Source organism: Taeniopygia guttata, chromosome 13 (genome assembly GCF_048771995.1).
Source record: "Taeniopygia guttata chromosome 13, bTaeGut7.mat, whole genome shotgun sequence".
NCBI classification, from domain to species: Eukaryota; Metazoa; Chordata; class Aves; order Passeriformes; family Estrildidae; genus Taeniopygia; species Taeniopygia guttata.
In genome coordinates, this window is record NC_133038.1 from 6232285 (window position 1) to 6255170 (window position 22886).

Consider the following 22886-nt stretch of genomic DNA (forward strand, 5'->3'; position numbering starts at 1 on the left):
GGGATGGAATTCAGCTCAGCACGGGATCATCGACCTGGAGTGAATGGCTCCTCTCAGCATGGGTGTATTTTTTCTGTAATATATCACTTTTGCATCAGTGATTCTCCACATGACCTCCTTGCTTTTGATTTCCTATTTGCAATATCAGCTTTTTCAGACAAAATCAATGATGAGCGGCATAATTAATTTTTACATGTTTTAATTAAGTTTTCAGCTGCTCCAATGCTTTTCATTATCTTAGCATGATCTCTTGCTGCTACCAAACATTACAATGAAAAAAACTTGTTGATTAAATAAATTATTATTTTAAAAGTCCCCTGCAAGTTGTCGAAGTAATTAAAGCTCAGCGATGCAAAGTGAATATAATTCCTACTGCACAAAGAAATGTCAGGTAGAGCGAGGTATTTAGAAGGTCTCAGGAAACTACAACAGCTTGGGGTGGGTTTGTGTGGCACCTCATCATCCTTCTGACATGCTGTGCCATTTATGTTTTCCCAGTCATGAGGCTGAAGGAGCCATTGATGCCTCCAGGGCTGAATTTGCAAGTTGAACAGAGATCACCATTATTAATATGGGATGGTACAGAAAGGTTTGAGTTCTTAACAACTTTTGAAACTCCACTTTGCAGAAAAAAATAAGATATTTAACCTGCTACTAGATAGGAGAGAAATTGATGGTGCCTTGTCTCTCAGGGGTTTATTTTTAGAGGAATTCATCTTACTCTATTTCACTGGTAAATTAATCTGTTCATTGGGTTCTTGGGTAGAAGACAGACATTGCTTGGCTGTTGCCTGCTTAATTATACCCTGTAATTTTGATTGACAGTGGAATATGCATTGAAAAGCAGCTGGAAGAGTCTGTCAGCTAGTTTAGAAAGTGGTGAGGAATCTCTGCCTCCTGCAGTAGCTGCCTGTTGTGCTAACCTAGGCCAAGTGAGGGGTTGGTGGATGGCTGGGGGGCAAAAGCAAGCAGCCATCACTCTGTTCTGAACAGCCACAAATTAGATGTTTAAAGTGTGCCACAGCTCCTTTCAGCAAACCCTGGGCTCCCCCTCAGAATCTGAGGGTTGAGCATGAAGAGTTTGTGTTTCTGTGCAAGGCATTAATTGGGATTTCTCTCTGCTGGAGTGCCCGTGAGGATGCTTTTCCTGGGTTAAACTGAGATTCTTAGAGTGTGTTTGGCTTTTATGTATGGCTTCTATAACTGATTCTCAGTGTTTTAGTAGATTGTGTGAGACTCTGGATCATGAAGGTAAAGGTACTTTCAGGGGCTTTTGCGGGGCTACAATGTGGGAATGGGGGGAAATAGAATGAGCCCATTTAGTTGAAAGCTGTGAGCTGTAAAAGGAAAATACTGAACATTAATGATGGTGGGTGAAGTTTGAAGCCAATAAAATGGCTGGGAGAGAGTTTGTGCAGGGCTGAACTGGTACTTTCAGGGCAGATATGTGGGGTTTGCCTTGTCTTCATCCCCCATTCCTCTGTCCATGATGTTCTGCTGCATCACTGCTCTGCCCCCTCTTAATCACACCAGTGTTGTGGGGGAGAAGGAGAATGAAGAGACTGTCAAAACTGCAATATTTTTGCCAGCATACCCTTATTCTGGGAGTCTGATCCCAGGACAGCCTTCCCAGTGGTGAAAAGAGGGTATTTTTGCATTTTTCCTTGTTTGCCGAGGAGCTGTGAGCCAGTGACTGGGGAGAGAACAGCAGATGGGAGTGAAATCTAGGGAGAGCCCTAGAGAATGTCCCCAGCTGAGCAGACTTGCCCAGGCCAATGTCCTGCAAGCAGTGATCCCTTCTTTGCTCAGCACTATCCCAGGGTTTGTTGCCAGAAGGGAACTGGAGAGGGAGTGTGTCCATTTGTTGGGATGCTGTCATCAGGTCTGGTGCAGCAAGGAAAGGAGAATGTGGGCCCTGGGACAGTTCCATGAGGTGCTCTTTGCAGCCAAATCACAGCTCTAGCTCTGACTGCAGCTCTCCTTTTCACAACTTCTAAATGGGCATGAAGTGCCATACAAAATAAGCAGGATTCTCCATTCAAAACAAGGAGTGTGGCTTACCAAGTGATTTAAAAAACTGTTCTTTCAGAAATGTCTGTGCAACATGACTTGACTGATTTACCTTATAATGGCTCAAAGCCAAGAACATAATGAAATTGTGAGCAGAAGAAATTACTCTAGTGCTTTTTCCTTTTTGCTATCTGCTGATTTATTGGAAGTGCCTTTCATTCAAATAACTGTCCCGTTAACCCTCATGTTACCAGAACCCTGGGAAAGAAAAGAAAAGCCAAACAGAAACAGTGACTGCTCTGAAGAGAAGAGAGCTAGCAAGCTTAAGCATTGTTGCACTGTGTGACTGCAGTTTTGGAGGCAGAGGGGGAAAAAGAAGTTTATGATTTCAAGCATAACTGTTACTCTGGGAAGCTGGAAGCTTAAAAGCCCAATGGATAGCTAATAAAAATTTTGTGATGGCATGTCTCAGCTCTTCTGACACGGGCTGTTTAAATCCTAGACTTGTATTGCAATAATACTGAGATATTCCTCCCCAGTATTGATTCTCTGCCCAGTTTGGGGCTGCCTGTGCATCCTCTCGCTGCAGTTCAGGAATGTTGGGTCTGGATCTTCGTGGTGAAATTTCCTGAGTGTCAGGCAGGCTTAGAGCTGTAGAGATGGGGCTGAGGACCAGCACCACATTGGTGTGGCCTTGTGGCTGTGATCTCACAGAAAAAGGGCAGAAGGAGGAGAGGAACTCAGAGCTGGCAGGGAGGGTTGGCTGTAAAAACTTGATTCCAGCTCCTTGCCTCCAGTCCTTCCTGTGAGAGACAGAAAATAAATTGCTGCTGTTGAACATTGTATTTGCACTCAAAGAATATTCATCCAAGGAGCAAAGAAAGCACCAGAGGAGTGTGATGAGGGCTCTTTTTTTTTTCTTAGCAAGCCAGTAGGAAATAATGCCAGAATCAGACACGGTGGAAGATTTTTGACAACATGGAAATTCCTCTTTGTGCACTGCCAGCTAACTCCAGCTCGGTGCAATTCCTCTCACCTTGAATCAACAGCAGCTCCTGGAGCTGCTGCAATTTCTTAATCAGTGGCTATTCAGCATGGCTTCATCACTGAACCTTTCCAGTGCAGATACAGACCAAGTGTAGCAACTAAAAAGCTTTTGTTTCTGCCCTTCTGGAAGAACAGAAAGAGACAAATACTGGCAGAATTTCTGGGTAGTGCCTTTGTTAGTTGGTATCTGTAAATACTGCTGAAAATGGTGGAGTTCTTTTGAGGGAGTAAAAAAAAAAAAAAAAAAAAAAAAAAAAAAAAAAAAAGGGTAAATTTAATGCAAAGAGATGTTGTTGATCTGAATGCATTTAAACAGAAAATTAGATTCTTTCTAATTGTCAGAATTTCTCGAATATTTTCTTGAAGAGATGTTAAGGACTGAAAATCTAACAAATCTTAGTTTGGAGTAAGTTTAGGTAGAAGTTTGGGGTAGTTTGTAGGTAAGTTTAGGAGGAAATGAGGTTTTGTCTGAAAGAACAAAGACGTGTGCAGATGATGTTCCTTTTGAATTGGAAGTGTTCTTGAGCCTCTCAAAATGCTCCAGGTCCACATTGTGCTCTGCTGGGTTTAGATATGGCTTTATCTATCTCCCACTTTCTGCATCAGCAGATAGATGGACACTGTGTCCATGGCATGGCAGGGGCAGATTTTGCACCTGCATCTGTTTTTCAGTTCTAAGACTGAACAGGCTGATTATTTCTGGTGGATGTCCAAAAGGAGCATTGATGGATAGAACCCAAGCTTTGGGTTGGAAAAGTACATCCTCAGTGGAGGTGGAAAACTTTCTCCTAGGAAAGCAGCTGTGCTGTTAAAGCTTGGCACAACTCCTTGGGGTGTTGTTTGGAGCTGGCTGTAAGTCAGCGGCCATTTGGGACCAGAAGAGAAGTAGAAACCCCTTTAGAGTGATCAGGCAGCCCTTGGAAACTCCACATACAGCTAAAGATTGAGATTAAATTGTCAGTGCAACCACTTGTAAAGCTCTTTGAGTTTGGTCTCACTGATTGAGACAGTCAGGGCAGGCTGAAGAAGCCCTGAGACAATGTAGAATTTGGCAAAATAAGGGTTTTTTTTCCCTTGCATAAGAGAATATCAGCTTGTAAGAAAAAAATAATGACAGCTCAAAGTTGTGTAGCTAAATATTGTTCCTCAATGTTGTTTTGGAAGGGGAATTTCAAAGATTATTCTGCAGCTTTGCCAATTAAAATAAATGATAAATATTTGCATTCATGGATGCCCTGGAGTCCTTTCTCTAAGAAAGAAAGAAAAGGTAGAACAAGGTTTGGGATTCAGTACTTGCTAAGAAAATAAAGACCTGGGGCTGTGCGCAAGTACTCACTTAATCCCTGTTGTATTTGTTATTTTCTTTGACACTTCTCTCTGTTACTTCCACTGATGTCTGGTAGATGGCATTAGCGTATAACAAATTTCTGAACTTCTTTTCTTATTGGAGGGTGTTTTTTTTTCATCTGTTTTACAGATAATGCTGTCTTTTTCTGGCTAAGCAGTTTTAAAGCGTTTTCCCTCTCAGTGTTTCAGTTATGATTTGACTAAATGCTTATATTATTCAACATGCTTTTTTTTCCTCCTCCTTGTGCCATATAATTATTATTTCTTCTAGAGGGCATCAATCACTGAGGAAGAAAAACTTGATATTTTTGGCTGACTCTGAATTTAGAAGCTCTGTTATATTGTGTGCTGTTTATATGCAGTACCATATTTATTTCATATTCTCCTGGCTTAGAAAGGGGGATGGTGCTCTGAAGGGAGAAGAAAAATTTCTCGCACAGAGAGAAAAAATGCAGATACTCAGAGTAGTAAACAGAGGTGCTTCTATATGGGTTTGAAAATATATTTGACTGCTTTGCAGAGAAAGAATCTCCATAAATATATTTTGTCTTTTTTTAGTCCTCATAAGCATTTTTAGCTAATTCTGTGTTCTCCAAGAAAATTAATAGGGCTTCCAGAACAAGGGGCCATTTTGCATAGGAAAACAATCAGTCCTAGGGATTTTCTTAATCTGGGCCAGGAGAAAGAAGTTTCATCCACAAGTAACCTTTGGCAATAGGGTTTGTGGGTCTGCCAGTAGCTCTGTCTTCATCAGTGCTCCCTGGGGAAGACATCTTTTGTGCTCAGATGTACATATTTGTCCTTGCTTTTAGATTCAAGAAGCAGGTAACATTTTCAGCAATAGTTTTGGCTAAATGCTGGTTGAAGGACATTGGAGTGGTGGGACAATGCCTTTTTTTTTTTTTTCTTTATTCCTACATTCTCCCCACCATAGAAATAAGACTTATTTGCTTCATAAATAACCAGAAGAGTTATTCATAAATAGCAGAAGGGAGAAGTGGAGTGCTGGGAGAACAGTTTTGTGGACACAGTAATGATTATAAGCAATCCTCAAGAGGTGTCTGTTTATGCAGATGATCCTTTGCAGATCAGATGTGCTTGATAGAAAAGGACTAAAAAATTATAGAGATATCTTTGAGGTTAATTTTGTATAAAGACTATATAAATGCAAAACATGCTAAGCACCAGGTTTTATTCAATCTATCTAATTATGAGCAACTAATCAGCATAATTTTCCTGCATTTTCAACCACATTTCCTTGAGATTGAAGTATTTAAAGCAATTATGAAGAAATGCCAACACCTAATTGTGACAGATTTTATCTTTAAGGAATCCTTGGGGTTGTCTTTATATAGAAATGAAAACAATTGGGGGCAGACAGGGCTAAGAACTCTCTGGATCCTGGTGTAAGAGGCATTATTGTGGTACAGTGAGTAAAGAGCTGAGCACAACTAGCCAGCTTTCTTTTCTTCTCTTTTTAATACCTCCTAAAGCATGCTGGTTTAGAGGTGTTTCAGGACCTGCAAGCATTTCTTGCTTCAAAACACAAGGATGAGGTGGATGAGGAAGGTGTGTGGGTGCATTTCTGTCCTTTTGCTGGCAACAACCTGGAACTTCCAGCATTAGGGTGTCATTTGTGGACACCACCAGGGTTTCCTCTAGAAGGAAGATGGACTAATTTCCCATGGACATCACCATCTGAAACATAACATGCTTTTGCAGGTGGAGGTGTCCTTGCTGGGGCTTCTCTGCCATCCTATCTTTATGGTGGTCTTCTATTATTTGTAGGCAGGTTGTCTTACAACTGTTACTGCACCTTTCCTTGGCCTCTGTCATCTCTCACAATCACTGAAATAGTGCTGATTGTGGGCTGCTCTCCAGTACAGAAATAGCATGTTGTTGTCATGTAGAGCATTAAAATTCATGGACTGTAGCCTGTCTGTTTCTTGCACTTTCTGGACAGGCCTGTTAACCTTTGAGAGATTTGCTGTTCAGGTCTTGCTGTGCAATAATAAAAACAGGGAAGTGAGAAGAAGCCCTGCTGGGAGAAAGTTTATGTGTTGGGATGATGAACCCATAAAAATCGGTGACTGTTCCAGACCGTGCTCCCAACACGTGTTCCCCCACCTGCTCCCATTCAAGCCTAGGAACTACCTGTGTGATTTAGGTTAAAAAAAGGGCTTGTGCTGCAGGCAGATCAGTTTAACCTCCACGTGGCAGCCAGGATGGAGACTTCTGTGCCACCACTAAGCTGCTCCCAGATTTGTGTGAGGATGATGATGATGATAAATAGCTGCAGGGGTGAGAGGAGGAGGCTTTGCTCAGCAGCACTGATGGGAACACAGCCCAGTGCTGCTCCTGCCAGATGCTCTGGGGCTGAAAAACAGTTGCTGCAGAATTCACATCTAACCCCACTGCTACAATGCAATTTTTGTGACGTAAATATCACACTTCTTAAATACATGTGTTTATTTTCACAGACAGCTGAGGGTAAATGCTCTGCATTGATTTCTCTTCTGCTGGTCTCCAGTAAGGTGAGGGGTTACAAAAACACCCAGCCATTGATTAGAACTGTAGAATCACAGAATCTCCTGAGTTGTATGGGACCCACAAGGATTATTGAGGTCCATCTCCTGGCCCTACACAGGACGATCCCAAAAAATCCCACCCCGTGCTGGAGAGTGCTGTCCCAATGCCCCTGGAGCTTTGGAAGCCTCGGGGCTGTGCCCATTCCCTGGGGAGCCTGGGCAGTGCCCAGCACCCTCTGGAGGAAGAACCTGTCCCTGATCTCCATCCTGAATCTCCCCTGCGCAGCTCCAGCCGTTCCAAACTGTCCCTCAGGAAGAGCTGCAGTCCCTGGTGAGCTCTGACCTCAGTCTCCTCCAAGCTGACCAAACCTGGTGACCTCAGCTGCTTCTCATAGGGCTTCCCCTCTAGTCTTTGCATTTAGAAATGGGTTTTTAGGAAAGGGATTTAATTTTTCACTTTGCTTAATTTTTCACTGCTCTTACAGAGGGGGAGTTTACCAGCTTGAGCATGTCCCTAAGCTACAGAAATGGAGAAGGCAGGACAGATCTGAGAATAAGACACAAGGGCACTTATTTAAAAAAAAAAAGGCAGAAGCAAACTTTTTAAAATTAACAATTAGTGACTTCATAAACTACAATTGTAAATATATCTCTGAGTGACGCATAACATGAAAACTCTTCTACTCTTTGAGAAGCATCCACATAAACTTTTATCATAACCTCGGGAGAAATGTGGGCAGATAAAATCCCTCACTTTTTTGGAACATCTCTCTTACCTCCCTGACAGCTACTTTGCCCAAAAACAAAGTCTGGATGAAAGACAAAAAGCACCTCTCTCTTCTTTCCTCTCCTTGTCCTCTCTCCCTTTGTGATTCTTATTGGATAATAGCAAGAAATCCAGGAAGGTATTTTTAGCCTGAGGGAAGAAAGAATTTAGGGCAGAAATGATGTTGACATTAATCACAGCAGTGATGAAATTCCACTTCAAAATGTACGAATGTGGCAAGGTTTTCCCTGTGTCCTACTAACGAGAAGAAGATCCTGTTGCTGCCAAACCACAGGATGTTTTGCTCACGCAGAGGAGTCACAAAATGAGCCTCTTTTTTTTCTGCCATATAGAAATGAGTATTGCAAGAGGAACTTCATTCCATTCCTCTCCTTCTGCAGTGAAGGTTTCTGCAGCATGGTGGGGAGGGGCTGCTGGGGTCACTGTGCTCACAAGGAATCCAATACCATAACTATTAGGCTGTAGGATAAAGAGACAGTGCTAGGAATCAAATTGTATGCTGACTCTGTGGAGGAAGGGACAGGACATTTGATTCTCTCTTCTGTATTCTGAAGGGAACAAACATTTACAGCCACCTTCAGCATGACTCTTGGTGTCACAGAGAGATTTGGGAGCCCTCTGACATTGCAGTGAGGGTCAAACCTCACCAGCTGCTGAATCAGATAAATGTTTGGAAGGGGAGAGCAGAGCAAGTGCAAATGGTCTCAGCAGCTCTCTTGGAAGCTGCAGCCTTTATGGATGCTGTTGAACACACAGGAAATCCTCCTAGCCCAGGCTCTAAAACCTGCTGAGGTATAGGAGAACACAAGGAATCCTCTGCAAAACTGAGAGGTAATAGCTACAGAAATAAAGGGATTTCCCAATTAAATGGCTTTTTACCCTTTGCGACATCGTGCCAGTGACTGAAGCAGAGATATTGAGGTTGAGAGATCTTGAGTGTATCTCTGTAGAGAAATCCACGTCTGGAATTTTTGCACAAGGGCCTTTTCGTGATCCTTGGAGTACACATCCTCACCAATATGCCTCTGCCATACTGAGTTCTCTGGAAAAGGTCAGGTGTAATTACTGACATACAAACATGCATTTATTTCTCAAGCCATTGCATCTTTTTTCCTTCCTTTTGACACAATCTCAGTGTAGCTTAATTTTCTAAGCAATTTGCTTTTTAAACCTTCCCCAGTATTCTCTGTTGAAACTCAAAATATGTGAGCATGTGTGCATTTGTTTATATATCAGCACAATCATTCTTTAATGTGCTACAGCTCCAAGTATCTGCATTCTGTCAGGAGCTGCTTTATGAACAGCACGTGCCTTAGCACCTCTTGCAGAATATAAGCAGAGAGAAAGAATTTGCAAAATTTTGCCAAAGATTGTCACTATTTTGGTTACCAGATCTCGTCTCCTTGCTGCTGGTTCCAGAGAGGATGTTGTACATCAGGTTTTAGAATCACAGAATGGTTTGGGTTGGGAGGGACCTTTAAAAATCATCTGGGCCAAGCCCCCTTCAGTGAGCAGGGACATTTTCAGCTACATCAGATTGGTCAAGACCCTGTCCAGCATGGCCTTGAAAGTGTGCAGGGACCTTCCTGGGCAGCATGTTCTGGTGCCTCACCACCCTCATTGTAAAAAATGCCTTCAGCTGTCTCCAGTGTGCTCTGGATAGTTTTAGCCTGATGGTGAGGGCCTAATGCTGCCACAGGGGGAGGAGGGCAAGAGTTCTCCTTTGGTCAGATCTGTGGATGAAGGTCACTGCTGCCCATCTCGGGAGTCTCACAGGATAATGCAGAAGTGTTTCTGTCCAGAATGACACCCCAGAGCTGGTTAAAACAGATGGCTCTGTCCGGGGCTGCTGACGGGCTGACAGGCTCCTCGTTAGCGTTCTGCAAGAGTCCTGCTAATTGCTTTGAGAAAATACAGATCTGCTGCCTACGGAAATTGTTCTGTGGAGCCAAATTTGGGAGCATCGGGTGGTGCTAAACTTTGTGATATAATAGGATACCTAAGTGTAAGTACAAGCAGAGCTTCTTTCTTGGCAGAATAAAAATAGTCTGGGTTGGAAAGGGAAAGGCTGTGATGAGCACAGGCTGCTGAACAGCTTTGCCTGACCAGAAACTGCTCTGCATCAAATGTAAGAGTGACACGTCCATTCTCAAAAACTCTCCGCTACAACAGACCTAGCAGGGAAACTGAAATGTTCCCCCAGAAGATGATTATTGCAGGCTGAGGTGATGATGTGTCGTGGTCGGGGCACATATCTAAGCAAAGCTCAGAGAGCAGCTCTGTGCCTTGAACCTAATTTCTGAAAGAACGAAGCCTGAGGCTGCTCAGATAAGAGTAATGAATTTGGATACTGTTAAGACTTTAATAGTAGAACAATTATTGGCCTTGCCAACTGAATATTTGCTCTTATATCTGTATGGAATTAATCTTTGCAGTGTTTTTTTTTTTTTTTTCCCTTGCATTTCTTATGCCAGAGGAGTAGAAGCCAGGGACATGGCACATCTTTTTGCCTGGTGACACCCATCCTGCTCCTTTGTCATGCTGCAAATGAATAGACTCTATTGTTTGTAAATTAAGACCTTTCTGATTATTGATAAATAACCTCTGGATGGGAAGTATGACACATGCTGGTTGGAAGAACAGGGCTCTGTAATGGTAATATTGCCTTGAAATTACAGCCCACGTAGTTTGAGAATTATTCAGGATAATTACATTAATGTTACCAGAGAAATGAAAAGGAACACTTTCCATTCTACCTATTAACAAGCTCTGCTGGCCTTAAATTATTTCTGAGAAGAGCCTGAAAATGGCTGAAATCATCAAAATAATTACCAAGCAGCAGCTGGGGTAGAGGGGTGGGCTGGGTGAGGTCCTGGCTGTGTCTTTTTTGGCTGACAGGTAAACACTGCTGCAGCTTTTTGGGGAAAGGAGCACAGCACAGAGCTTTCTTGTTGGGAGCACTGCAGGCTGCAAATGGGCTCAGGGAGTCTGCAGGTTTGGACCCTAAGGAGAAAGGAGCTTTAGGAGCAGGCTGCTCTCAGTGCAGGTGTTGCACATCACTGTGTGCACAGGGCAGCAGGAGCCTGCTGTTGTTCAGGTGTGCTGGGTACTTCATCCTCCACCCTCCCTTGCTGACAGCTCTCCTGAGCCTGTGCAGTGGAAGGCGCCTTTGGTGATGACTTTTTGCCACTTTGATCCTTGTCTCATAGCAGCAGCAGAGATGTGAATGTTTCTGTACTCCACACCCTGAGCAGCACCTCTCTGAGTCTGGCCTCTCATGAAAGCTCAGTCCTTCTCTTGAAATCATGTTGTATTTTTGGCCTTGTGCAAGCAACACTGACTCCTGCCCTGACCTGCTGCTGCCCAGCTCACCTGTAACATTGCTATGAAACCAGGACTTTTTGTTGTGTTTCCTTTGATTTGCTTATGTTATTGCAGTATTTGCTAAGTCTGGGATGAATAGAAGGGGAAGATTTAGTACTCAGATCTAAATAACTCAGTGTCACAGGTATCAAGGTCTCCAGGGTCACCTCTGCTGTTCCTGGAGTTTCTCATCTGCATGAAGTTTAGAGCATCCTTGGAACGCCCGTCTACAAGAGCAGCTTTGTCCCTCTTTCTCTTTAGTTTCCAAGAACTAGAAGATCTTGCATCTCATGACCAGTCCTATATTTACATGTCTTTCTGAAAAGTAGCCATATTTATCTCCTGTGAAGAAACTGGAGCAGTGGGTGAGGATGTGGGGGGATGCAGGCACTGCAGGTCTGGCTGCTTCCAGCACACAGTCATGTTCAAACACACACACACACATTTCATTTTCTCCCATTTCCTTTTCACTTGTCCAACAAGTCCATCTCACCCCTGTGTGATTACTTGATGACCTGTGTGCCTTCAGCACTCCCAGCACTAGAACAGGGTTTTGCTCCCTGCCATCAGGTCAGACTCACTCCCTGCACACACACACACACACACACACACACACACACACACACAGGGAAGGGTTTTTACCCTTCACTGCAGCATTCCACCCCTACAGCTACTGCCACTCTCTACAGAAGTTTGGGGAACCCCCTCTTTATCTCATTGCATTGCACTCCATCCTCTCTGCATGCTCAGGGCTGGGTGAATCCATCAGGAATGCCAATAGCTGCCTTCCCTCAGCTTGCTGCTCCTGACCCTAAATAGTTAACTTCCTAATCCATCAGCTCCCTTCATTCTGCATTTAAGGAGATGGAGCTGAAATGAGTCTTGGCTTCTCCCTTTGCACACGGGTACTCCAGAGATCTCTTAAAAGGCTCCAAGGCTGAGGGCGATTTAAAATAATAATAATTTGGCAGATGATTTCTTTCAGTTGAGACATTAAAAATACTTAAACATTTATATTTATTCTATTGTGATACTTCGAGAGATTTAATGGATTTTAAAAGAAGTCATTTGGAAGGAAAGCTCAAACCAAGGGATTGCTTAATTATTTCAGATAATAAAATTTTCATTTTGACTTCTTCCTCCACTCCAGGTGCACCCACACCTGTGTTTACATGCTGATTCTTTCTGCATATTTGGTTTTCCCTGAATTTTTTAGGTAGGTTTGGAGAATGCTAGTGAGAGTTCCTGGAAATCTGCACAGCATGAAAATCTCAAGTTTCATTTTGTACGCAAATAGATATTATTTGTTAAATGAAATTAATTATGAATATTGATAATTCAGCTGTAAATATTAAATAAATTCCAGCTGCTTCTAGAAAATGCTGTCAAAAGTCAGGGCAGGTATAAATGGTAGAGGAGGAACTTTCCTTCCTGTCTTTTGTAGGTCTCTTCATAGTGTAGAAATTCATGGATCCAGGTGGATTGGATCTCCTGCACAAAATGGAAGTCCCCATGTGTTGCAGTCTCCAGCTGCAAAGATACTAAAGCTTTGAGGGGGGTTAATTTGTTTTCATTTTCCCAAAGAGCTCTAGTAGGTTTTTTTAATCCTCATAACCCTGCCAGTTCTGAGGAATAATAGCAGTTACACAGATAGTTATGTCGACATCAACTTAAGGTTTATGCTTACAAGGTTCATATATTTTTGGTCGTGCTGGCACTAATACAAATGATAGCTCAATAACAGAAAAATAGAACAGTCCCTGAGCCACAGTTCTGATGCTTGAAGCGTCTTTAAACCCTGCACCCAAATGAGAAAGAGATAAAAACAACCTCCTCAAAGTGGCTTAGCTTGAAGGAGCATTTTATGTGTTACTTGATGACAAAATAGTGAGGCATTAATGCAGTTTACAGTAAGACACCCCTGAAGTTATCAGTGAGGTTGGTGTGATGCCTGACAGATTTAATGTAAATATTTATAGACTTGGCCTACTAATTATGCCAGTGGAAAAAATGCAGTATTAATGCTGTCACCTCCCCATGTCTCTACCTGCCAGCATGCTGCTAGCTTGCATAAATATTCTGAAGATAGAAAGTACATCACATAAACAGAAGAGATCATTTAGATTTTTAATAAGGGATTAAGTTACCTCCAGCGGTGGTTTTAAGCCTGTGGTCCACAGACATGTGGGAGGCCTGGGGACTATCCCCAAGCGAAAAATGACAAGTTAAGAGGGGGTTTTGTAAGGTATGTAGGAATCTCTCTCTGTGAAATGATTACAGGGGTATGCACCACCTTTGTCAAATATTTAGGGGTCCGCACAGCAAGAAAAATTTGAAACCCACTGATTTACTGTATTTATGTAAAGAACTGACTAATCTCAAAGTGCTGTACTGCCATGTTTTAGATGATTGGACTAATGATCCTGCCAGAGCCAGGCTGCCATAAAAAGTCCTGGACCACAAAGCACTAAAGCATGTGCTTAACTCAAAACACACGGCGATCCACTGAAGTTACTGCCTGCCCCATCCATAACTGGTCTGCTGAATAAAGACCACAGGGAAATTTAAGACAGAAGGCACAGACTGCTATCATCTTGCAAACAGCTCTGCAGATACCTGATTGTCTTGTACAACTGAAAATCTAATTATGTGAATCTGCAGTTCATAATTTTCTGTTTCAGCTTATTTATACCAAGAGACTTTGGTACAGGCACCTTTGGTTTCAGCTGTTACTGGTTGCCAACCCAAAGAGTATTACCATGGCTGTGGTGGTTTGTTGAGGAGACTCTGAGCTGCACAGACAGTTCTTCTGATCTGTGATCCAGATTTCTGCTCTGGCACAAGCTGACTCCTCACAAGCTGTGCAAATACATTTGAAATGCTATCAGCAGTGGTTGTGTGTGTGCTCATCTTTTGTCTGAAAGTCTTGCAAACTGAGGCAGGATGACCGTGTGGTTTCCTCCTGTCCTGTCTTCTGCAAAATAGCATCCTAGTCTGGATCCATCCCCACTGATTTCAGCTTGGGGCTGGTGCATGCTGCCCACATCTGGCTGTGCACAAGGGCAGGACTGCTGACCCCTGTGTGAAGAAGGAAACAGCATTTTGGTAGCAGGGCAAAGTGCAGGCAAGAGCCATGCATGGTGTGGCCACAGCAGCTCTCAGTGCTGCTGGAGGGATGAACTCCAGGCTTTCCACAGGGGCATCCCACGTGGGTGTTGTAGGAGCTCTCTGCTGAAGGGTGAAAGGCAGATCCTGCATTGCCACGGACTGGAGCCACAGCCCGTGGGAGGCAGCAGGCTTCCTCTGCCTTCAGAGGGTGCTGGGTCAGAGCTCTCTTTGCTTCTAATCACCACTGCCTTTATCCCATGTAAACACTTCACCTGCCCACCACACCTCAGCAAACCACAGAACAGAATAACCCCAAAGAAGTGGAGTGCAGGGTTTGAAAAGGAGCATTAGGAGGGGAAAATCTCTCTCTCTCTCTTTAAACTGTCTCTTTTCTATATTGTTACCTTGACAACTCTGCTGCTGTGTTTCATCTTTGGTGGGACTTAGCTGTGGTGGAATAAGGGGGACATCCATGTGTGCTTCCACATCTACTCCAGCTCTGCTTCACAGGCACATGCCAGGCACAGGGCATCCCGAGCTGCAGAGCCCACGCCTGCTGCCCTGACCCGTGGTGCTGCCTGGAAATGATTACAGATATTAAGAATTGGGACCCATTCTGATTAAAGGTACAACATTATATCTTCTATTTCTCTTCCTTAAGCCAATGCCAGAGCGGTGTTAATGCTCTTTAAAAAGAGGTGCAAGGTGCTTAAAATATTTTGGGTTATAAAGGTTAGGACAGCTGGAAAGCAGAGAGGGATAAAAGTACTCAAAAATAGTTGTATTATTTTTAGTTATAAGCAGATACAGGAGTATGTGTCAAGATTAGGATACAGTTCTGATGTGCTGAACTGAGTCTAGAGATGCTAAAAATACGCTTTCTTTTCTGATAGTTTTAGAAGAGATAGAGACAGAGGTAAAGGGAGAGTAGTGGTGAACTGAAATTTTATCTCCTGTGCTTCCTTGCTAGTTGGGGTTTGGCAAAGCTGGCTGTTCACCTGGGTGCCCATGGCCCCAGCAAAGCTCAGGAGGCAGGGTGAGGTGTTATCAGTGGGAATGGCATCCCTCCCACCCCATTTTTCCTTCTCCCAAAGAAAATCTCCACCAACATAATCCCTTTATTCCTTCTAGCCGAAATGGCAGCGAAGGCAGGGCAGGCAGGCTCCGGGGCTGGGTGCGGACGGGGGTGTCTGTGTCTGAATGTGTGCAGGGAGAAGGGGGCTTTTAATGCAAAACACATGTGTTTTCAATTGCTCGCTGGAGCCAGCCCAGTAGCTGTAACTTGGCCTGACAAAGCCTTATTGAAGTACAGACAGTGTGGTTTCAAAGCAGTTAGAAAACGAACGGGAATGCTGTTCAGGAAATTCTTCAGGCATGGGCAGGGACTTGGCTGCAGTTCTGCTGTTGGAAAATCTGACAGGGGCAGCTCATGAGCACAGGCCAGGCCTCGTGCTGCTCTGAACGCTGAGCTGCATCTTCCCCAGGCTCCGGCACCCTCCGGACGTTCATCCATCCCAAGGGAGAGGTAAGAGCTGCCCTGCTCTGTCCCGCCAGCGCCGCGCGGATTTGCCTCCTTTTGTGCCTCTGCAAAGGGGCTTCTTGCTTTCAGCTGCTTCTTACAGCAAAAAAAAGAGTCAAGAATGGGAAGTTGTAGCACATTTGCGAAGGGTTGGGAGCAGTCTGAGGCTGGGTGGTGGTTTCTGGCTAAATTTGTGTCGATAGTAAAGCTGCAGGCAAAGTGACGCCCGCGCCGTGTCTCTGGCTGAGGGAATGCTGCACCCAAATAATCCCCAACTTCTTCATTTTGGGGAGTAAGTGTGTGCACAACCTAAAGCTACTGAAACATTGGCTCTGGACCATGTGTCACTCAGATATTTGGATGAAAAATGCGACTCAGTTACAGTAAATACGTTTATAAGTGCATTGTATTGTAGTTGTTTAATGAGTTGAAAGCATGTTTGTCTGGGGGTTGTTTGCCAATTCCTGGTACAGCGAGCTTGTGAAGAGAGGCAGCAACTCAGTAATAATCATTGCCTTGTGATTTGTCTGTGTATTTTTTTTCCTGTCTCTTACAAAGCATGAGCAAACTGCAACAGACAGCACGGTCAGAAGCCACGTAGAGAAGATTAGGAGGGAAAATATTAATTTAGGGGCTGTTCTATCTGCAACTTCTCTTCCGATTTGCGTTTCTTTCCCCAAATAACTGAAGAAACATTTATGATGAAAAGCTCGCTCCCTCTTTAGGGACCTGCCAGATTTAGGCAGTGTTCTCTCATCCTTTTAGTTGCAGCATTAAAGCTTGTCTTGCCTTTGCAGAGATATCAGCACCTTATATGGCAGGCTTGGGCTCGGGATTCGGGAACGCGCGTTCGTCAAGGGATGGAGGTGTCAGGAGGAGTCTGCCTCGCATCACCTCACCAACTTCCTTGCCTCTGCCACTGCCTCTGCCTTGGATTTTCAGAGCAGTGCTATTTGATGTGTTGAAAATGCTTTTTAGCTGTGTTTTGTGGTGGTGATGGTGTTGTTTTTTTATTTCCTTTCAACAAGGAATGAATTAAGGGTATCAAATGATGCAGTGGGACGGTGTAAGAATATCTGGCTGGTTCATGGGAGCAGACACAGATTGCTTTGCCTGCAACCAGCAGGGCTCAAACAGTCACTCATCTTGGCAACCCAAAAATTCAGGGACAAGGGGAGCTTCCCCACCAAAGGGCAACAGATGCAGGATGTGGCAGGACCAGAGCTTTCTCCCAGTAATGCTGCTGAAGAGTGTTAAGTTTGTTGGAGCCAAGTGAAGACTCTGTGGGTTTGGAGTGCAGGAAGGGCATCCTACAGGAGACATGGATGTACTGTGGCTTCCTGGAGGCTGATGAGGGGCAAAGGGAATGAGAGGAAGGACAGAGATGAGCTGTGAAAGGGGGAGAGGCATATGAGGGAAATAAAGAGGCTTGATAAGCTCAAAATTTGCTTTGCATAAAATACACCTGCAGTGAAAATGCTGTGTTAAATGAAGGTCTTACATGATCTGGAACTTCTTGAGCCTTCACTGGCTGCCATCTTACCCTGCAGACTTGGATCTCTATTGCTTGTCTCAGCAGGTGTTTGTTTAGGCAACCAGTCATCCTGTTTTCTTCTTCACTGCTAGCTATAAGCTTATTGTTAAAAAAACTAAATAAAATTCAAGTTCCTGCCTCTGATCATGCAGCATCCCACCTCCCAGATCTGATTGCCAGCACTGAAGAGCCAGAGATATGAAGAGGCTGGAATGTGTCCATCTTAACCACCAGCAGCCGGGGCCATGGGAGCTGCTGTTTCCTCCCTACCTTTGGCAGCTCCTCCTCCTCAGTGACCTTTGTGCAGCTCCACCTGGGCCAGGAATTCAAGCTCTGAATCCAGAAGGACTGGAGAATGTGTGCATGTGTGGGCAGGGTGGACAGAGCCTCTTGATTTTGGAAGCAGATAGGTAGGAGAGCCATTAGCACACCCTAATATCTGTATCCCTTCTCCTGGCCCTTCCCAGCAGCAAACCAGAAAGAGAGTGAGTCTGTGCAAAAGAACAAATGGGTTAGCACAGAAGGCACATCATGGGGAGGGAAGATGGAAGATGCAGCAGAAAAAGTTTTAACTTGTGTGAGCAGGAACACTGCAGAGACTGCACTCTGGATCCTGGCACATGCTCAAGCCCACAGTTCTCCATTTGTGCCGTGCTGGTTGGGTTCCAGCCGTATAAATCCATATTATGATCCTGCTTTGCACATTCCCACAAGCCATATCTCTTTTCTTGGTGCTGTGGGGTGAGAGTGTGTTGGGGCAGGAGTCTGCAAAGTGTCACCTCCTGTGGCTTGCTTTCTGATTCGAGCTCAGTGGATGATATCCCTCTTGCTGTTCCCACAGCCTCCTGCAGTCACACCTGCTGCTGGCTATTTTGGTGTAGTTCTCGTATTTGTGCGTCCTGCTCTGAGACACTCTGGTGGAAAAGAGCTTTTCTAAACTTGGCACTGATGGACAGAGGCTGTGAGTGCTTCACATCATCTGAGTGGTGCAAAGGAAGCAGCGTGTGAATGCAGCAAAGCTGGTGTGGTGTTTGCATGCAGCGTGAATTTTTTACCACAAATCGTGGGGCATTTTGTGAAAGACATTCTCTGTTGACTAGCTTGATATATAAAAGGACTCACTGCAGAGACTCTTGCTTCCATGCTAGCTTTCCATTTTCTTCTTAATTCTGAAAAGAAAGTATTGACACAAGCTGACTATCAAATAAAAAGTGTAAAATTTAAAAGAGACTGTCATAAGTAAAAAAGCAGATGAGTTTCTGTCCTTCTCAGAGAAGAGAAGCAATAGTGACATCACATTGCTGACAGATTCTTGCAGCATAATAAAATATCACTTTTGGCTTAGGAAATGCAATTCAGAGATGGAGCTGCCTGTTACTTTGGTTTGTTCTGGCAAATTCTAATAGGTTTAGAGTTTTACTTGTGAGTGTTCTTTGAATGCAGAGAAGGGACAGGACAGTCCCAGCGTTCAGCTTTTGGTTGAGTCCATCTGCTCCAAGCTATTGGTTTATAAACTGAGGTTCTTGCAGTGCACTTATCCTCAAGCACATTTGTTGTCAAAGTGCTGCCAGCCCAAACAGCTGGGGAAATTACGAGAGCTTTCAAGATGTGAGAGGTGGGGAGCAGCCTGGAGCATTGAGGGATCTGAATGAGATGCTTTACCAGGATATGAATCCCCAAAGTCTCCCCAGCTGCCTGTGCTGAGTCCATTTTTCCACAAGATGCAAGAGGAAAGAGAAGTGTTTTCCAGTGGACTGGGCAGAGTGTGCCCTGATGGAGTACACAGATCAGAAAAAGCTTGTTGATGTGCTTATGTTTGCCAGAATCAGGCCAGATGTTTGACTAACACTACGTGTGGTATACCCACTGAAAGAGACTACTCATAAAAGAACATTCCTTAGGATGTTTCCTTTTACTTTTGGTCACTCTGGCCATGTATCACACAGCAGTGATACCCGGGAAATGGGCATTGAGTGGTGATGGTGTTCCCAGCTCAGGGAAGAGCTGCTCCTCATATGGAGGGGTAGGCACTGTTGACAGAAATAGAGGGACAAGCAGAGAGCAAAGATTTAAGCTTTGGGGACACCAATAACAGTCACAGAGGCCAAGTTCATGGCTTAGATGGTCCTGCAGAAAAGTTCCATGAGATCTAACTATCCCAGCAAGTATTTCATTCTGTGGGCTGTTCCCCAATACTCAGCCCTTGCTGGCCATGATGCAAGTGAGAAGTCATTTTCCAGAGCCTGATCCTTTTTATGGAGACCCAGGTTGTGGTCTGACCCATGTGAATGGCCATAAATCAATTTTGGGATATGCTGCTGGTGGATTAATGAACCTGGGGGTGTCAAACTTGAGAGAGTTTTATGGGGAACGGAGACGGAAAATGTCTTGTTGATAGATGGCTCAAAACACTCTTCTTCACACCAGATTTTGTTCTCAGTCACACTCCAGCAATGCCTGTTCTTTTGAACCTGGTGGATACTGTGCGCTTAAAAGACAGAGAAATTAAAGAGGATGAATCTGCAGAGCATTTACAGCTAGTGAATACAAGTACAATGCCTTCCAGTGATATGGCAGAGAGCACCTCTGAAGGTTTTTAGGGCTTTTTTTCCCCTTCATTTCAGCCCAAAAAAAAAGGTTTTTGTTTCAGAAAACAAAGAGAAAGAGAAGAGGATGTTGGTGATATGGACACAAAGAGAGGGCAGATGTGGGAGATGTAGGTCCAAGGCCTGAGGGAATTTGAGACCTTCTCTCATCTCAGCAAACGTGTTCCCGTCACCGTGCTTCAGGTCAGCCTGGGGTCAGATGCTGCTGGTTTTTCTGATGAGGCTGATCCACCTCAGTTACAGGCAGGCAGGCTGGCAGGGGAGATGCTGTGCTGGCTCTGCAAGGCTCAGGGCCCTTCCTGCTGCAATGAGCTGATTCCTTGAGCTCCAGGACATCTCCAGCAGCAAATTTCAGGAGGGCCCATAAGACAGAAGCTGCTTTTCCAGACTGCATCCTCTTGCAGCTTGAAATTGTTCTCTTACTAAACATACATCCTTCAAGTGCTGATCAAAGAAACCCCCGGAGCAGAGAAACATTATTGATTCCTTATGTGATACCTCACCCTACTCATGGCCCTCACTGAGCCTACAAAGGCAGCGTGGCCAGGAGTGTTACAGTGCCAGTGTTGATGTGGGAAAGGTGTTAATTCATCCCTGTGCATGTAAAACACTTTTCTGCCTGAGGAATTGTTAATGTGGGTTGCACGCCCTGAGTGAGGAACTGCTGCCAAGAAGGACTTGGTGGAAGGAGGGAGGAAGGCATGGAGCAAAGATTTGCCCTAACTAGTGAGGTCTGGTGTGAACTTTGGAAGCTCAAAGCCAGCTCTGCTTTCTGGTGCCTTTCAGCTGAGCCTGGTTTAACTCTGCTCAAGGAAAGTGCTGAAGGTTCTTTGCAGAAGCACTCTGTGAGCAGCCTGTGCGGATCTGCAGGCGGGGTGACAGGGCTCTTCCAGTGTCTTAAAAACACTAATAAATCTTTCTTGTCATGGGCCATATCTCTAAGGTATGCTAAAGCAAAAGGATGAATAGCTTTCCTAAGTTAGCTGGATTTTGTCTCAGGCCCCCAACACTGCCTGTTTGCAGTGTTGGTGTATATAAGGACTCAGTGTACAGCTTTTGTGCTAAAACTTACTACTTTTCTTGGGCAGAACCAAGAGCCCCTTAGTGAAATTCCCACATTCCATGTTATATTTTTGTAGTCATAGTCATGCTGTTTGTAGCTAAGTTGCAAAGATATGGCTGCTGCATTTTTTTCCTGTTGTAGGTGGGATTGTTCATTCAGTGGTGATGATCCAGTGCTGTGCACACATCTTTAAGCTCTCTCACTTTAAAGTTTGGCTTTTGGAAGGCATGCTTCTTTTCCAGTTTCTGTATTTGTTTCAATAGTATCTTTTCTCCACTGTTACAGAATTAAGTGGTGGTTCCTGATATTTTCCTGAAGAAGCAATGAAAAATCTTATTAAGCAGCAGCAGCCTTTCCTCTCAGTTTAGTAACAGAAGGGAGGGAGGTGTCACCAGCAAGTGCAGCCACTGGATATTCTTTCAAAGCAGTACTTTTTTGTCTGGTGTCTTAATTCTTTTTAATGTTTGAGTCAGGAAAAGTTACCAAAGTTTAAATTATTACTAGCATACTTCTCTCTCCCACACAGTACAGATTACTGATGGTGGATCTAGCTGGTTCCATAGGTAGTAGTCTTACAGACTTTCTTACTCTGCTCATTTGTTTAACACACCTCAGCACTCTCTGTTCATCATCCTGTCTTCTCTCCCTGAAGAACTACAGACATGAGCAATTTTTTGGTAGTATTTACATTTTGAGGGGAAACACTAGCTAGAAACCAAATATTGCTTAAGTGTGGCTGTGTGAGAGTTTGTATAGAAAGAACATGATATCTACAACTGCCATGTTATTTTCTTGTTATGAATTTATACTGTATTGCTAAGTCTTGCTCATGGCACATGTTGCAGTACTTTACTTGCTCTATATCTGTTAGGGCAGCTGTGAGTTAAATATTTTATCAGAACTAGAGAAATTCTCAAAACCAGGCTACTGTATGGATGCAAGTTGCTCTTTGTGGTTGTGTTCTGTTGCTATAAATTCTTTTGATGTTTATAAAGTTTTGCCCCAGCTGGATATGCTATTTTCTCCATCCTAGAAGCTGCAAATAAAGAAAAAAAAGCAATGACAGCAGTAAAGAGATATAGTGAATAAACAAGTTTTGCAATAAGGGGGTATTTTTATCTGGGTATTTCATATTATTTCTCCTTGGTCAAACCTTTTCCATGATTTGAGAGGGCTAGCAATGTAATTTATTAATTTTTTTCTCCAAGGGAGAGGCTGCATTTAAAATGTGCTCTCCAGGATAACCTGTTAAAATATTAGGCAATAAAATCCTTGACTGTACAGTTGCAGTTATAATTTCCCCCAGGTAGTGGAAACTCTGTGATTTATTGTTGTTCAAGTTTGTATGTGTTGGCGTGGTTGTGGCAGTGTAAAAAGACCGGCTTTGCTCCAAATCCGTCTGTTTGTTGGTGTCCCAGCTTCCGTCCCTGAGCAGCATCTCATTCCTAAAACTGCCTCATTCCAGACATGCACATCACACTCCCACAGGGGAGCTCACACTGCTCCCTCCTGGGATGTAAATTTTGTAATTCACTGCATACAAACATCAGTGCCAGCAACCCTGAGGAAGACACTTGTGGTGTTGATTCCGTACTGAAAAAACGTGTTTGGTGGCTTCTTATCTGTCTAGAGTCTAAAATGCAAAACATTCAGCAAACTCTGTGTTACTAGAGATGATCTCCTCAGTCTGTGCATCAAAATAAGCTGAAAATATAAAAAATGATCACTGGGGAAGCCTGAGAAAGTGGCTTTCCTCAACCTGAAAATGGAGGGTGAGAACATGAATCCCTTCCCTTCCCTTCCCTTCCCTTCCCTTCCCTTCCCTTCCCTTCCCTTCCCTTCCCTTCCCTTCCCTTCCCTTCCCTTCCCTTCCCTTCCCTTCCCTTCCCTTCCCTTCCCTTCCCTTCCCTTCCCTTCCCTTCCCTTCCCTTCCCTTCCCTTCCCTTCCCTTCCCTTCCCTTCCCTTCCCTTCCC

General features: G+C 44.0%; 1 protein-coding gene across 12 annotated transcripts in view; it reads left to right on the forward strand.

Annotated features, from left to right (window-relative positions):
• The window catches only part of SGCD (sarcoglycan delta), a 308895-nt gene that overhangs the window by 156675 nt on the left and 129334 nt on the right, over nucleotides 1-22886 (forward strand). The window contains exon 1 of one of the 12 annotated variants that reach the window (XM_072935313.1): nucleotides 14594-14816. The exons of 8 other annotated variants lie outside the window; for them this stretch is intronic. The gene's annotated coding sequence lies outside the window, so the exon portion shown is untranslated. Of the gene's footprint in view, nucleotides 1-14593; nucleotides 14817-14844; nucleotides 15716-22886 lie in introns of those variants that run through there. 3 more of the 12 variants (XM_030283699.4, XM_072935314.1, XM_072935309.1) reach the window with 3 other exon arrangements.